General features: G+C 34.7%; 1 protein-coding gene across 5 annotated transcripts in view; it reads right to left on the bottom strand.

Annotated features, from left to right (window-relative positions):
- The window catches only part of LOC115236111, a 47,535-nt gene extending 35,650 nt beyond the window's left edge, over positions 1 to 11,885 (bottom strand). For 4 of the 5 annotated variants that reach the window (XM_029808329.1, XM_029808333.1, XM_029808332.1 and 1 more), the window contains exon 1: positions 11,426 to 11,885. The gene's annotated coding sequence lies outside the window, so the exon portion shown is untranslated. Of the gene's footprint in view, positions 1 to 8,593; positions 8,657 to 11,425 lie in introns of all 5 variants that reach the window. The other variant, XM_029808330.1, reaches the window with a different exon arrangement.
- Between the last annotated feature and the right edge of the window lie 2,296 nt (positions 11,886 to 14,181).

Below are 14,181 nucleotides of genomic sequence, written 5' to 3'. Positions count from 1 at the left end.
GGGGGGGGGGCTCTCTGTACTTTAAACGACGTTCGTCAGGAGCAATGCAAATAAGTCTTCCGGGACTCGTTCTGCGATTCTTCGGGACACAAATTTCGCGTGATTATTTACGCTCGAGTGCCTCCTTCGAGATGTTACATTTATGATGTTGATTTTACGAGGAGGGCTCTTTGAGTGTTTACGGACTGTCTCATTAGCGGGACAAGTAAAACTTTGTTGATGCGCGCCTGTCGTCTTGCATCGATGTTCAAATAATACGAAAAGGCAGTTAAAGTTCAAAAGGAAGACATCTAAAACATGGAATGTCTCGGAACAAATATATTTATAATCGATACTATAAATATAAAATCACTTATCAATTAGTATCTTTTCTTTAATATCTCAATCTTTTTTTAAAATTATTTTTTTTCTTTTAAATGATATTTAATTCTCTAAATATTTTATTAATTATTGTTGTTTTATCAAAGATATATTACATTGTTAAAACATTTTCTTAATTTTCTTTGTCATTTATATTATTCATAATTAATGATAAAATAATATAATATAATAAATGAGCTTTTGGACACACAATGGAAGCATCGAAAGAAGCATGAATCGACAAAAATAAAATCTGAAATATATTACATTGGAGAAACACACACATACATATGAATTATTGCAGCTGCGTATACGCGTAATTGTTTTTTGCGTGACGTGCGGTCTTAGATTCTCCGGTTTACGGAACGATAAAAAGTGGTACGATAAAGTGGATAGCATTGGATCTCTTACATCGAGCACTTTCGCGAATCCTTTTGTTTCTCGAAACGAGAGAAATATTCTCTCTTATACCATTGTTCCGCCCGGGAGCTTAAATGTAACTTCGAGTGGAGTTGGCGGTGAAAACAAAGAGGGTTTACACGCGCGCGATACTACAGAGTGCACAAACGTCAACGTCATCGATCGCTCGAAACGAAACGTCCTCGGCAGAGCTCGATCGAAGCAACAGCTATTCCGCGAGTTTTCCACTGCGTGACAGAGCGAAGAGGGTACAGTTTGGGATGTCGAGTCCACCAGCTCGTAATTACTAGGTCGAGTGGAGTGTGAAACGATGTATATACGTACAGGAAGCGCACCAATGCTTCCTGTGAAATTGGAGTGCTGCCAGAGTACCGGCGTTTCAATAACCATCTTTTGCTGTTACCATCTTTGTATATGTCTTTCAAAATAGATGTGTTCCGTCGTGCGAACACGGGTCATTAATTACTAAATATCATTCTTCTCGCGTATACAAAGTGTCCCAGATCAGCCCTACCAGCGTTTTTTTTTTCGAATTCTTTTAAAGATGACAAAGACTCTCGACAGTCTCCGTGTTAATAGCGATTTAAATTGAAGAGCTTTAGCTTTGGAAATTTAGTTTTCAAGGAATGTAAGCAGGATAAAATCACGTTCTCTATTTAATCTCGAGTAAAATTAGTTGTACCACAGGACTTTAGTATAAAGTTTTTATACTATAAAATTGTCAAGGGGTAATTGTTAAAATTATAAAACATGTAAAATAAGATATCACTTAAAGTCTTTGAGATAATATTTATAAAAGACTGAAGATATAATCGAAGAAAAATTCATGGCTGGAAGATAATTGATACAAGAAAAAAAAATATAAATATCGGACGATATTATTAGCGATGTTTTGTTCCAATAGCACAAAAAGACAATTATATTCATGTAGTGATTAGCTGTATACAATGATTATAACATTGTCAAATGATGATTAAAAAATGTGACGATTATAAAATGCAGATAGAAGCAAGATAATTTTTTTCTCTTTTTTTCTCTTTTTTTTCTCTAAAATGTGACGATTATAAAATGCAGATAGAAGCAAGATAATTTTTTTCTCTTTTTTTTCTCTTTTTTTCATGTCTGGAATAGCATGCTCGCATATATTTTTCACGAAACAATTAATATATTTTAAATTACATTCCGTACTACGTGCCATGTTTTACAATGATATTATGACATTTAAACGTCATTCCTGCCACATTGTATTTTCCATTTAATTATAAATAAATGATGCTGCCAGAGCGTCCTTAATTACCTGCACCTGCTATGATTTAAATAAGAGACGCAGAGTTTGAATAGAGTCGCGTTGTAGAATCCAGATGGAATGAGAGATTGAGTTTTCTCACTTTGGCGAATTTTATCGGGCACACAGAAGAGCGTAGCCGATAACTATGGCCATGAACTTAATTAATTGAACATCATCTTTAGCTGGCACTTCGTTTCGCTTCTGACTGCGCTCGGAATTGTCCAATAATTCTGATATCTCGAGAGAAAATCTGATTAGAGTCTCTAGGTGTTTCTTCTTTAGATCCGACGTATAGTAGGGATATATACGTTTCTGTGCTACATCGATGTGATCGAATGATGTAATATTAAACGAGAAACCGATAGAAAGATTGCTTTTGATGAGATATGATTAAAGACGAATTTATAATATTCGTTAAATTCACTAAGAAAATTTTAATAATAAAAAATCATTATTTTAAGAGAAATATTCTATCATAAAAATGTTCTATCCATATTAGGATTTATAAATAATTTATAAATAAAATTTTTAACAAGTCGATCGCTTGTACTAGAGAATTCTTTTTTCAAAATTCTAAGAAATTTTCGACTGGCCATTATAATCTCTTCTTGAATTTGTACACGCACGATTTCGAAAGGTTTTCGTGAAGTAAATAGAGAGAGAACACGATCAAAACAAAAATATCTTAGAGTATAGCGACTGAAATAAAACGTACGAAAAGACAGGGAGAGGGAGAAAATATATAGACCAGAGAGACGCAATGCGTGCGTTATGTGTACAATGCGAATTTTTTATTACACTCGGCGAGACGTCGAGGCGACGCAATAATGCGGAACGACGGTTTGTGCGACGGAATATGCATTATTTATTTCCATTGGCGATCCTCATGCATGTCTCGACGATTTCGCAAATACTCTTTCGGCCTCGAAAATGTGAATTTGAAAAATTCGAATAATCGCTCCGGAACGATATCGCGCCAGACGCCGTCCGTTTTCTGCGTGTGAATAGAAACACACGCTTTTACGGTCGCTGGTTGTTCTTGTCAGTGACCGACGGCTAAGAAAAGCTCTTCTGGCTTGTCGCACGGTGCGATGTATCGGGTGGCACGATATTTCCGCAGACATAACACGGCACTGCCAGCCGCGAACGAAGGAACGCATAAAGCGGAACACGCACGATGGACGCACAATCTAGCGGGATTTATGCTGGCTTGGGTATACCGTTGATAAACATACGGCCAGACAGTATCGTTGCAGCAGAAAAATAATCGATTTGGAGTGGAGCCATTGAGCGGAACATAAATGTTATAAAAGCGAGTACTGATGAGTCGTAGATTTTATAGGGCTTTTGATACACACATAACACACATTGCGTCTCTACATATTTGTAGAAGATAAACTATATTGCTTTTCGGTGAAATCTTTCGTAGTACATAAGAGTGATTTACCTTTGCGACTCATTCATTTAATATTATTATTACGTTTAAGCTATTATTAAGATATGTCATTAAAATATCTCATTAAAAGTTTATTTTATATTCGCAGTTTTAATATATAATCTACAATAATAAATCCTACTTTTGAGCTCGTTGATGAAATAAACATGATAAATGGCTTCGTATATTTCTCGAAAGAAGCTTAATAAATCTCTCGGATATGAAATATTAAATTAAGTTGTTTCAGTTCTGATTTCACTGGAAAGTAATGCGTTATACTTTTATGTATCCAAGCCAGATAAAACTCGAAAGCTTCATGCTTAATTATACACTGTTACGAGAGTAGTCGCACAAACTGCACACGGTTCGACTCTCGCTTTTATCTCGCTATATTTCGCACCCGGTAAAACGTCTCCTTCTCCGAACGACCACTTTCATTCATGGTTGCAGCGAAATTTTGCGAGAGCCTCTCGTCACGCCTCGCACAATTAGAAATATTCTCTTAGAATTATTCTCGTTGCCATGAAAAAGGGAAGAAAATCGCTTCCGATATGCACCGAAATTACCGTAACCGACTAGCGAAGGCTACCTTTAGACGAAAGGAACGGAAACGTTATTACCGTAGTCGTCAAAAGTGTGTCAGACTGAATTACTACGTGCTCAACGTGGTGAACTTTTCGAGAGCTACGACGCGCTCCAAAGATTTCCCGTCGCGATGCTTTGGCCGAAATGTTCGTACAGAGAACATTGTAAATGGAAATGAGCCAACTGTAAGCATAGCCGTTCGCCATAGCTGGTGGAAAAAGCGGGAATATATCTTAAAAATGTCTCGACTAACGTTCTCTCTTGCTGATCCCGGATGCGATATATTTTACGAAAATAACGTATGTTTTGACCTATAAAATAGATATTTATATAGAGAACGAATTTTACGCTTTATCACATCTTCAATTTATTTGTGGGAATAAATCCATAGAAATTACCTACTGAATATAAAAACTATCTCAATCATTCTGGCGCCAAATACATTCTAGGGATTTGAACCATATAAATGCCATCTATACTAATATTTTTATATGTCTTTATAAATTATCTGAAATAAATATAATTACTCACGTCCGCAAAAAATCCAAAGAGTTTAAATTTTTATTGTATAATTTTACGAAGCTCTCTTTCTTGATATCTTAATTTTATTATATAATATGTTAATAAACTTTCGCCATATTTTGGAGTGCAAATAATCTTTTTTGTAAATTTTCTATAACGATTAATTTAGATCTGCGTGATTTGACGCACTCGCAAATTCGAACTCTTCGGATCTAGATTATTCAAATATTCGGATTTAAGCAATAAAATTATTGAAATATAAAATTATCCGGATAAAGTTTTAATACAAATTATTCTCTCTCTCTCTCTCTCTCTCTCTCTCTCTCTCACTATTTTCATATTTTGATAGTTAAAGTTTATGAACATGAACGATTAATTTAGATCTGCGTGATTTGACGCACTCGCAAATTCGAACTCTTCGGATCTAGATTATTCAAATATTCGGATTTAAGCAATAAAATTATTGAAATATAAAATTATCCGGATAAAGTTTTAATACAAATTATTCTCTCTCTCTCTCTCTCTCTCTCTCACTATTTTCATTTTTTGATAATTAAAGTTTATGAACATGACACGCGCGCGTTTTTTCGAAAATATAAAGATATTCATATTCAGTAATGTGAAGTATACATTTATGTATATAGTATTGTGGGCGCGGTCCGGGTGTTTCTGCAAAGAGAAAGGAGGGCAAAGACGGTGACCCTTTACAATGGTAATCAATGCCAGAATTTGCAATTACAATTGGTTGGAACGCCAAGAATGTCAACCGCTAAGGTTCTATAGGATGCTCCTGCATCATGTATCTCAGTCACATATCATGCATATCGACGTTAATTCCCTCGACTCTGTTTACCGAGACAGTTTCAAGGTATCGAGCACGAACCCGGAACGTGTATGCACATTGTAAATAGGGTAGCCGCTGTTGGTCACGTAAAAAATATTTAAACAGGATCTATGCTAAAGTTTTATACTTTCCGCCGTACAAACATAACTCAATTAAAATTTTTATATAAATATTCGGATTCGCAACATAAGGAAATTATTCAATAATTAATATCTATAAAGTCCAACTTTATAATATCATAATACAATATAAAATGAAATTATATTATAATAGAAACCTCCAATAATTATATAATTGATGTAATTAATATAAACACAAAAGTTACGTTTCATAGATAACACATTCTTTTGCTGAATTTTGATATCCAAAGCGTAAAATCTCTCTTCGCGTTTGATCGAAAATTTAAATCTTTTGCTTATAGGCGCGAACGAAACTCATTTTTCTGCCCAGAATTTATTTTCACCCAGGAATTTGGCATGCAAATTCATAGCTCGCAGATAGAGCCCCCAGCTTACCGATCGAACTCTCGGCGGTGGGGCAATCCTGAGTTTCGGCGGGGGTTGTAAGCTGACGGGATAGCGATCCCCGTCGTGAAAATAAAACGATTTTCGCGTGAGAATAAAACGATACTCGCTGCGTGTGACGCACATGATTCGCGCGCGTGCGCGTATCCGAGGAGATCTTGATGGATCTGACGCAGCTGATAGAGCTAGCTCGCGATCCAGTCGTTGGCAGGAATAAACTTGAAAAAGCGTGGCCAATGCCAGAAAGAGATGCGCTTGGAATCGAATCAGAGAAATATGAAAAGGTCAGCCCTCCCTCGGCCTGTCTCGCTGAGACACGCGTTGTACCTGTCGCTCCAATTTGTATCGCGTTTGCATCTAAGTTTTCATACGCGATTCGAATCATCAACCATCCAGTTACCTGAAACTATATCCGCGGGACCAGACTTCTCTCTTTCGTAAAATAGACTCAATGTGCATGAATTAAATCTAAATTTTTTGTTTGATAGTGTTTCTCCAGGGAGACATGCGCGTTACAAATTGCCTTTGTAAATCAATTATCGCGGCTTGTAAATTATACACGAACGTTTTGATTTGTATGATTAGAGAGACAGGTATAAATTAACTTGTCGAATTTTAATCAGTTTTATCAACCAAATTTTATTTTATAGGATTTAGATGATAAATTAAAATACGAAAATAATGCGTATTTTCTGCTAAATTTAGAATATATCAATTATTTCGATTTGACATCCATATACGAGTAAATAATTAAATTTTCATTAATTCTCTGTAAGAGTTATTATAATGACGAGCAATTTGCGTCACTAATTTTAATTAAAATTTTACGAAAATACAGGCTGATTGAAAAGCACTTGGCTATTAGAACGGTCCCTTCGGCGCTGTTCTAATTAAGCGTTAGTTAATCATAGATAACCGGAGATCTATTCCGATTTCTATTTCTAGCAGCGAGAGAAAGAAAATGCGCGAGTGAAAAGCGATTCTATCGATTGTTCCTTCACTCGATCTCCGACATGGACTGTCGGCCGATATACGTAAACCCAAGCAATGGAAGTTAATTGAAAGTAGTTCACTAATGAAGTATACTTCCAGATACTTCATTAGACGATGCTCTCTCGGCGCTTTGTGATCAAATCCGCGGATGTGGAAAAATAATGATGAAATATACTTTTCCGTTCTCGCTCGCATCAGTTTGTCACGAAGCCGTCTACGATATAATTCAATTACTCTTGGTCGTATGATTCTTGTATTTTGAAATCGTCTTGATAACAATTTTATGTTGAATCATTGTTTCTTCTAATCTGTGGAATTATATCTCGCTAACGACAAGTGGAACAGCGATTTAAGCTCCGCGTTCCATTTTCTTAGCTTCATTTTCGTTAGTTTCAGTTTCGTTAAAGATAATGTTAAATATAGATAAATATATACGATAAACCCATTTAAATTCTGTTTTGCTTTACTTATAGTCGCCTTGCATTATCAGTTAATTTAATCTATATCAAAAAAGCAGAGAAAAAAGACAGGGGAATATGTGATGAGATAGAAATTTAAGATGAAAGAGTGCGGTGTTATAATAAGACTATATATATATAATTTGTATTTATATCGCTAGAATTTATATATTGGGTTGAACGGTAAGTTCGTTCCGTTTTTTACTAAGAAATGAAGACCGAAAAAACGGCACAAACTTTCCATTCAACCAATACAATAACTTTGATCTCATTTGAAAGATAATTTAATTCTCTACGACTTTTGTTTCGGTACATTTTGTTAAAAGACGCGTACCTTCCCTGATATTTGTAAAAATGTAAAAAATAACCGTGATTTTAGAGGTTTTTGGGCGCTAACTTTTTAAGGAAGCATTTTTCGACCCATGTTTATGGGAAACTTTTTGTTCGGTATTAAATTATCTTTCAAATGAGATTAAAATGATTGTAGTTCGCTCTATAGATTTTGAAATAAACCAGTTAATAACCAATTTCAAATGTACCGAAAAGTGTTTTTTCGGCTATTGACGGTTATTCGAAAACCTATGGAACTATTGGGTTAGATGCCGTTTTTTCGGTCTTCATCTCTTAGTAAAAAACGGAACAAACTTTCCGTTGAATCCAATATAAAGTTTTAAAATACGCGGTTTACCCGACGATATACGTTACGCATAAGGCAGTATTTTCTCGTAAGAATGTAGTGTTCTTGAATGAGTTTACGGAAGAATGATCGCGACGCTACTTCTCCCGTAAAATTACGCGCGTTACGAGGATTTACGGGCGATAACGCGCGCGAGAGTTTCGCGATTACCGCACGAGAACCGAGAGAAACAACACGCGGCGCACAAAACACGAGAAGGCTATTTTAACGGGTGTAATGTCCGATGTTGGCCCCGAATGGGGTTCGGAAATGGAACGAAATCCGATAGCGGGCCGTCGGCCATGAGAACCACTTTACCGACTCGTGCTACTCATCGAGGAGTAGATAGGCAGGCAGGCAGGCAGGCATGCTTTGCCTTTCATACATCAGGGTAGGTAAAAGCAAGGGCTCTTATAAAGAACGGAATTGCTTTCTCGAGAAATATGCTCCGTTTCTAAGGTAAAGAATGTATCTGGAGTTTGAATTACCTTTAGTTCCTTAGAGGGATGATTTCTCCCGCGAGATATTCGTCTTCGTCTGAATTCGTGATTCTGAATGAAATAACGACACAGGACACTCTTTTTCTCTTGAAAGGTAAAGTGATTTATGATATGTTTAATGTAGTACAGATATCTTACCGTATGTTTGCCTTTTTCTTTAAAATTAATGAGAGAGAATAATCCAAAATTTTATATCAAACTGATACATATTACTCTCTATTTTATTTTTAATGATTTATATAACCGTTTCGCCATAAATGATTCACTTTTTAAAAGCAATAAAAACTTTCGGCAACTATCGTCACATAAAATATACATATAGCGAGTCATTTTTATAAAATATATATTTAGCAATATATTTTTATAGAATATATTTAGCAATAAACATAAAATGTATCTTTATATATTAAAATTCTTTTTATTATACAAGAATACTTCGAACAGAGTATTCTTCGCACAAGATAATTTGTCTCACAGTTTGATATTCTATTTTGAGTTTTATATAAATAGACGAATTATTAAATTACGTCTTAACGATATAAACGCCACTTATGAGAGCGGCACGTCAATGATGCACACCGGATCAGACACTTGATGGACATAAAAATATTCGGATATGTGGCACGAATTGTCGGGTGCGAGTACATCGGAAGATAAAGCGATAGTCCACGTCGCGGTCCTATGCAGGTTATGAATATATTAGTTATCGATGATATAAGACACAGATCACGCGATGTTATGGAAAAAAATAAATCGAAAATATCGAGCAAAAGTTTTTCTGTAAACTTTCTTCTCTTTGAGAACATCGAATATGAAACGTCAATCTTATAAACTCGCATAACTTTCGAAGACGCTGTGCCATTGGTGAATCTGATTCAACAACGTCCATCAGAATATATGAATAAAGATTCCATTTTAGAAATTGAAAACAATTTTCATATTTTTATACAAGTAATTTATTTGGAAATTTTTTTATTTTTTATTATTTCTTTTATTAAATTTTCTATCATATATTTTTTAAATCGAATATGTTGAATTCTTTTCATTGTACTTTTGTGTGTAATCACTGTTGATATATTTTGAAAGATTTTGTCGCATTGTGGTTAAAAGTTATTCCAGTATAAAAATGTCACAAAGTACGAGTATTAATTTTTCGATTTTTTTCCAAATTAATGTTCGAAAATAAAGATTTTTTATAAGAAGATTTTGTCGTCATATTCGACTTATTTTTCATGTAAGATTATCATTTCTCTGGTTGTACCACCAATAACAAGCTTTTCTGTGAAAGAATGAGAAAAGTTTGTGCAATAATAGAGAGTATGATACATACGTATATAAACCGGAATGAGGTTTTATTTTATTGTCGAGAGAATTCACATCCAATGAATTTATAATTTCCCATGAGATTTATTTATTCAACACGCACATTATGATGCGAAAAAAGTTGAAAACAAATTAATAACTAACAAATATCTTGCGATATTTCTCTGCAAAATTAGAATTGACATTTCGTTACAGAATGATATGTTTATTAAAACGTGTAAAAGTTATTTTATGACTATGCAGATATACAACATCTCGACAGAAGCGTACAATTTGATATTTGTCATGTAACATGACGTACATTATTTGTTTGTCTCGAATAAGCTCCATTCTATTCATTTCGATGATTCACCAGGGGATATTTCAGCACATAAACCATGAATGTGCCATCTTTGTTGTTTACTAAATTTGTATTTCAGCCATCCTATTATCATAGTTATACATATAACAAGCCATAAAAAGAGAATTCTAAATGATATATTACTTATAATTAAATGAAATACGACTCAATTATATATATCAAATAAAAAAGTGAACAGAAATAGCATACAAATGTCATATTATTTTTCTGATTTATTCGCCAGTAACTTAAAAAAATGTAATCGAACTACGCGAGATAAAATTATTTTCGCTGTATATAATAACAATACAAAATATTTTATATTATATTTTATATTATATTAATTGGATAATTAATTAATTCATACATTTAATTGAATATTAATTCAAATTTATTGAATATATTTATCCATAATTATTTAATTAGATAAATCGAGAGTGATTTAAAATAAAGCCCTTTTCTTACAATTTCGCCCGTGTTACACTCGATGAAAAAATATGAGTTAATAAAAATCCTTAATATTCGCTCCGTAATATCTCTCTCTTTGGCGCATATTATTTATCTGTTTTGTGGCGATGGGAAAACCGCGATGTGCCGCGCTATATGTAACGCACGCTCACGTTACGTGCACGGCATCGGTAAGTCTTCCTCTTCTCGTTCTACTTTGAAATATTAATTTATATACGATACCCCCGCGCTGCGCGCGGACAAACAAAGTCTGAAAAGTGGAACTTATGATTTATATTGACGATATCGACGGGATTCCCACTTCGGGGATTAATCCCCTTGGAAACCGCATGAATCCATCGAAAAAAAAAAAAGGAGCGAGAGAAATCAGATAAACATCATTACACATTTCCCTCGAACAACTTTATAAAGTTCTAAATATGAGAAAGGGCAAATTGCACATTTTTCTGTTACTATTTCTAAATCAAATTAAATATGAAAAAATGTATAATATTATCGCGAAAGATATCTCTACACATAAAAAATACTTTAAACTTTATTTTATCGTAAAGTATACGCGCGTATACCTTTCCTAGAATAAATTTTTACGTACGTAGCTAAAGAGAATATGTTATTTTCCTAATGATACATTTCTGCAGTAAACTACATTCATAATCTCTCTTTTATCTACATATATAATTACGACTTACCGTGTGCATAATAACAGGTTGCATTATTATCCGGCTGATTATCTGCCCAGAGCGCGTTTAGAGAGTGAACGAGAAACGGAAGAAAGAAAGTACATAAACGGGACGAGAAACCAAATACAATATATACACATATACATATATACACGTAGAGTTTGGCGCGCGGCGCGATAGAGTACGAATTTCTGCGAAAGTTCGTAAGTAAAGTTCTCTGAGAAATGGGTGCACGCATGCACGCACGCACGCACGCATACACGAAGCAAAAATAATCGATAAAACGACAATAAAACGAGAAAAAAAAGAAAAGAGGAAGCGCGAAGAGAAAAAAAAAAAAGAAATGGAAGGCCGGATATCCGGGCGAAAGGCACGCACGAACGTACGTACGAACGCACGCACGCACGCACTAATGTCTGTCACGGCGCAGCACGAGGGTGTCACGTCCTCGCGCTACGGTGGCCCGCGCAGCACTGACTCTTTCTACTGCGGCCCGCGCGTCTCGATACGCGAGAGAGGACGACGTAGCGTAACGGCGGAACAAACTGAAAACTGGGACTGGCGTTAGCGGATTAATACATAGTCAATGAACTGGAATAATACGAGTGATATTTTATTTGGACGGAACAGGGTAATTTTGAGCTATAGTTCGCTGAATACACATTTTCGATAACAAAAAATGGATTTATTCAAATTGATTGAAAAATCTATTTATCAAGATCGCGAATGTATAATGTGAGACGCTCTGTATAATGTGGAATTTATTTTGATACAATAATAACGTGAAGCGGAGAGAATTTCTGAAAATTTATAATGGAATGTGACTGCCTTTGTGCAACTGTTAAAGAATATTTATGCAATTATTCATATGATGTGTGAAATAATTAATATTATGAACATTTACTCATTTCTCTCGGCAAATCAATGCCATTTGAAATTTGGCTGATTTTACGAACACCGCAAATTGTCGAGAGTTTCATGTCGCCTTTTCATCAACCTTTCACAATCAGCCGTAATCAAAAAGTGACGGCCAGTGATTGACGAGCGACCGCTTGTCTTCTCGTAATTACTGATCGCTTTCATTGGCAGCCACATTCGAGGACAACGCGCCAAGATCAATTGATCGATTATCCGTAATCAAATAAGTTACACTCGAGCAGAATTTCGAAAGGTCAGACGAGCTGTTAAAGCTATATTACTATATAATTAATTATATATATAATGTAATTATTAGATGAATACCTTTATTGGCTATTTAATAAAATGTCTATGAAATCAACGAAGCACATTTATAAACGTGCGTAATACAGTTAATTTGTTATAATACATAATAATATAAATGCATAAAGGTCAGACGAGCTGTTAAAGCTCGTCGTATACGGCCACCCTCTCATGTACCTGACGCAGGAACACTTTACTCGCTCTCTTGCTCGCCAAAGCTTCCGCAAAGGCATCGGATCTAGAACTGAAGGAGGTATAACACGTGATCAACTCGTGTGACGAAATTACACTTGTACGATGTATAAATCATCTTGTCATAAAACTAAAATCATCATTATTACTATCATTTACAGGTAACATTGACTATTACCTGTGATTTCTATCATTACTATTATATTAATAATATTATAAATATATTATATCATAATTATTACATTAGTAAATTACCAGAGAGAAATATACGACATATATTTAATTTCATTTAACTCATTAATACAATAAAATTACAAATTGACAATTACAATAATAATTCAACGAAAACCTTTTAAGATCTTAAGCGGTATAAATTTTGCTTCTCTCGGTTTATATTAGCACTCTCATAGCTGAATATACTTCCCTTTAACGCACGGATATACGTCAAACACGTGTTGCTATGCAATCTGTTAATTCGCGCGCGTCCGCTCGTCGGGAGATAGTTCGTCGAGTGCCAAGAGCTTAATTTGTGCGGAACGAGAGATTAATCTGACTTTAAAATGATTTTAATACGAGAAACGCGACTGTTTTTATCCTGTCTCTCCCAGGACACGTCGTCGAGTACGATATTCTAACGCTTAAGCATAATCGCATTAAAAACCGCGATATTTGTCGCCGTGTTCACGCACGGCAAAAAATTCGGTTGCTTTGATTTTTGATAATTAAATAGTAGCCGTGAGTGTACACGACACACGCACTGTTAACGCGACGCGTGTAATAATACCGCTATGTTGCACAACACGTAGCACCTCTGGAAACAAAATATACTATATATAGGTCGAGAGGTACTCGTGAAACTTTATTCTACCTCGGTTTACAATTCAACATTACTATTTATATAGAGAGAAAAATGGAGGTTGAACAAAAAGTTTTGGGTAAAAATAAGAATTGTTAACAAATTAAAATTGGAACGAATGAATCAATTTTATAGTATCTATTTGCATTTTTGAATTAATTTGCTAAAGGAGATCTTTACTTGCAATAATTTATAACTCTGAGAAATATCGACGTCTAGAGATATTTTCTCAAAAGAATTGTTGTTTTACAGACTTAAATAAAAACAAAAAACTTCTCTCTCTCTCTCTCTCTCTCTCTCTCTCTCTCTTTCGTCTGTAATATGTATATAGTATATAAAATATTATTTCATATATGAGAGAGAGAAAGGGTTGCAGATTGCATTGTGTGTATGGATAAATTCCTAGATAAAAGGATACGACTTTGTCCGCTTGTTTTCGCGAGCGTTACGATAATCGAGAGTTGCGTTGTTTTAATCCAAATAAAATGCAAAACAC

Source organism: Formica exsecta, unplaced genomic scaffold (assembly GCF_003651465.1).
Source record: "Formica exsecta isolate Colony F162 unplaced genomic scaffold, ASM365146v1 scaffold245, whole genome shotgun sequence".
Classification (NCBI taxonomy): Eukaryota; Metazoa; Arthropoda; class Insecta; order Hymenoptera; family Formicidae; genus Formica; species Formica exsecta.
Note: the sequence above shows the minus strand (reverse complement) of the source record. Positions and strands in the feature narration are given on the sequence as shown.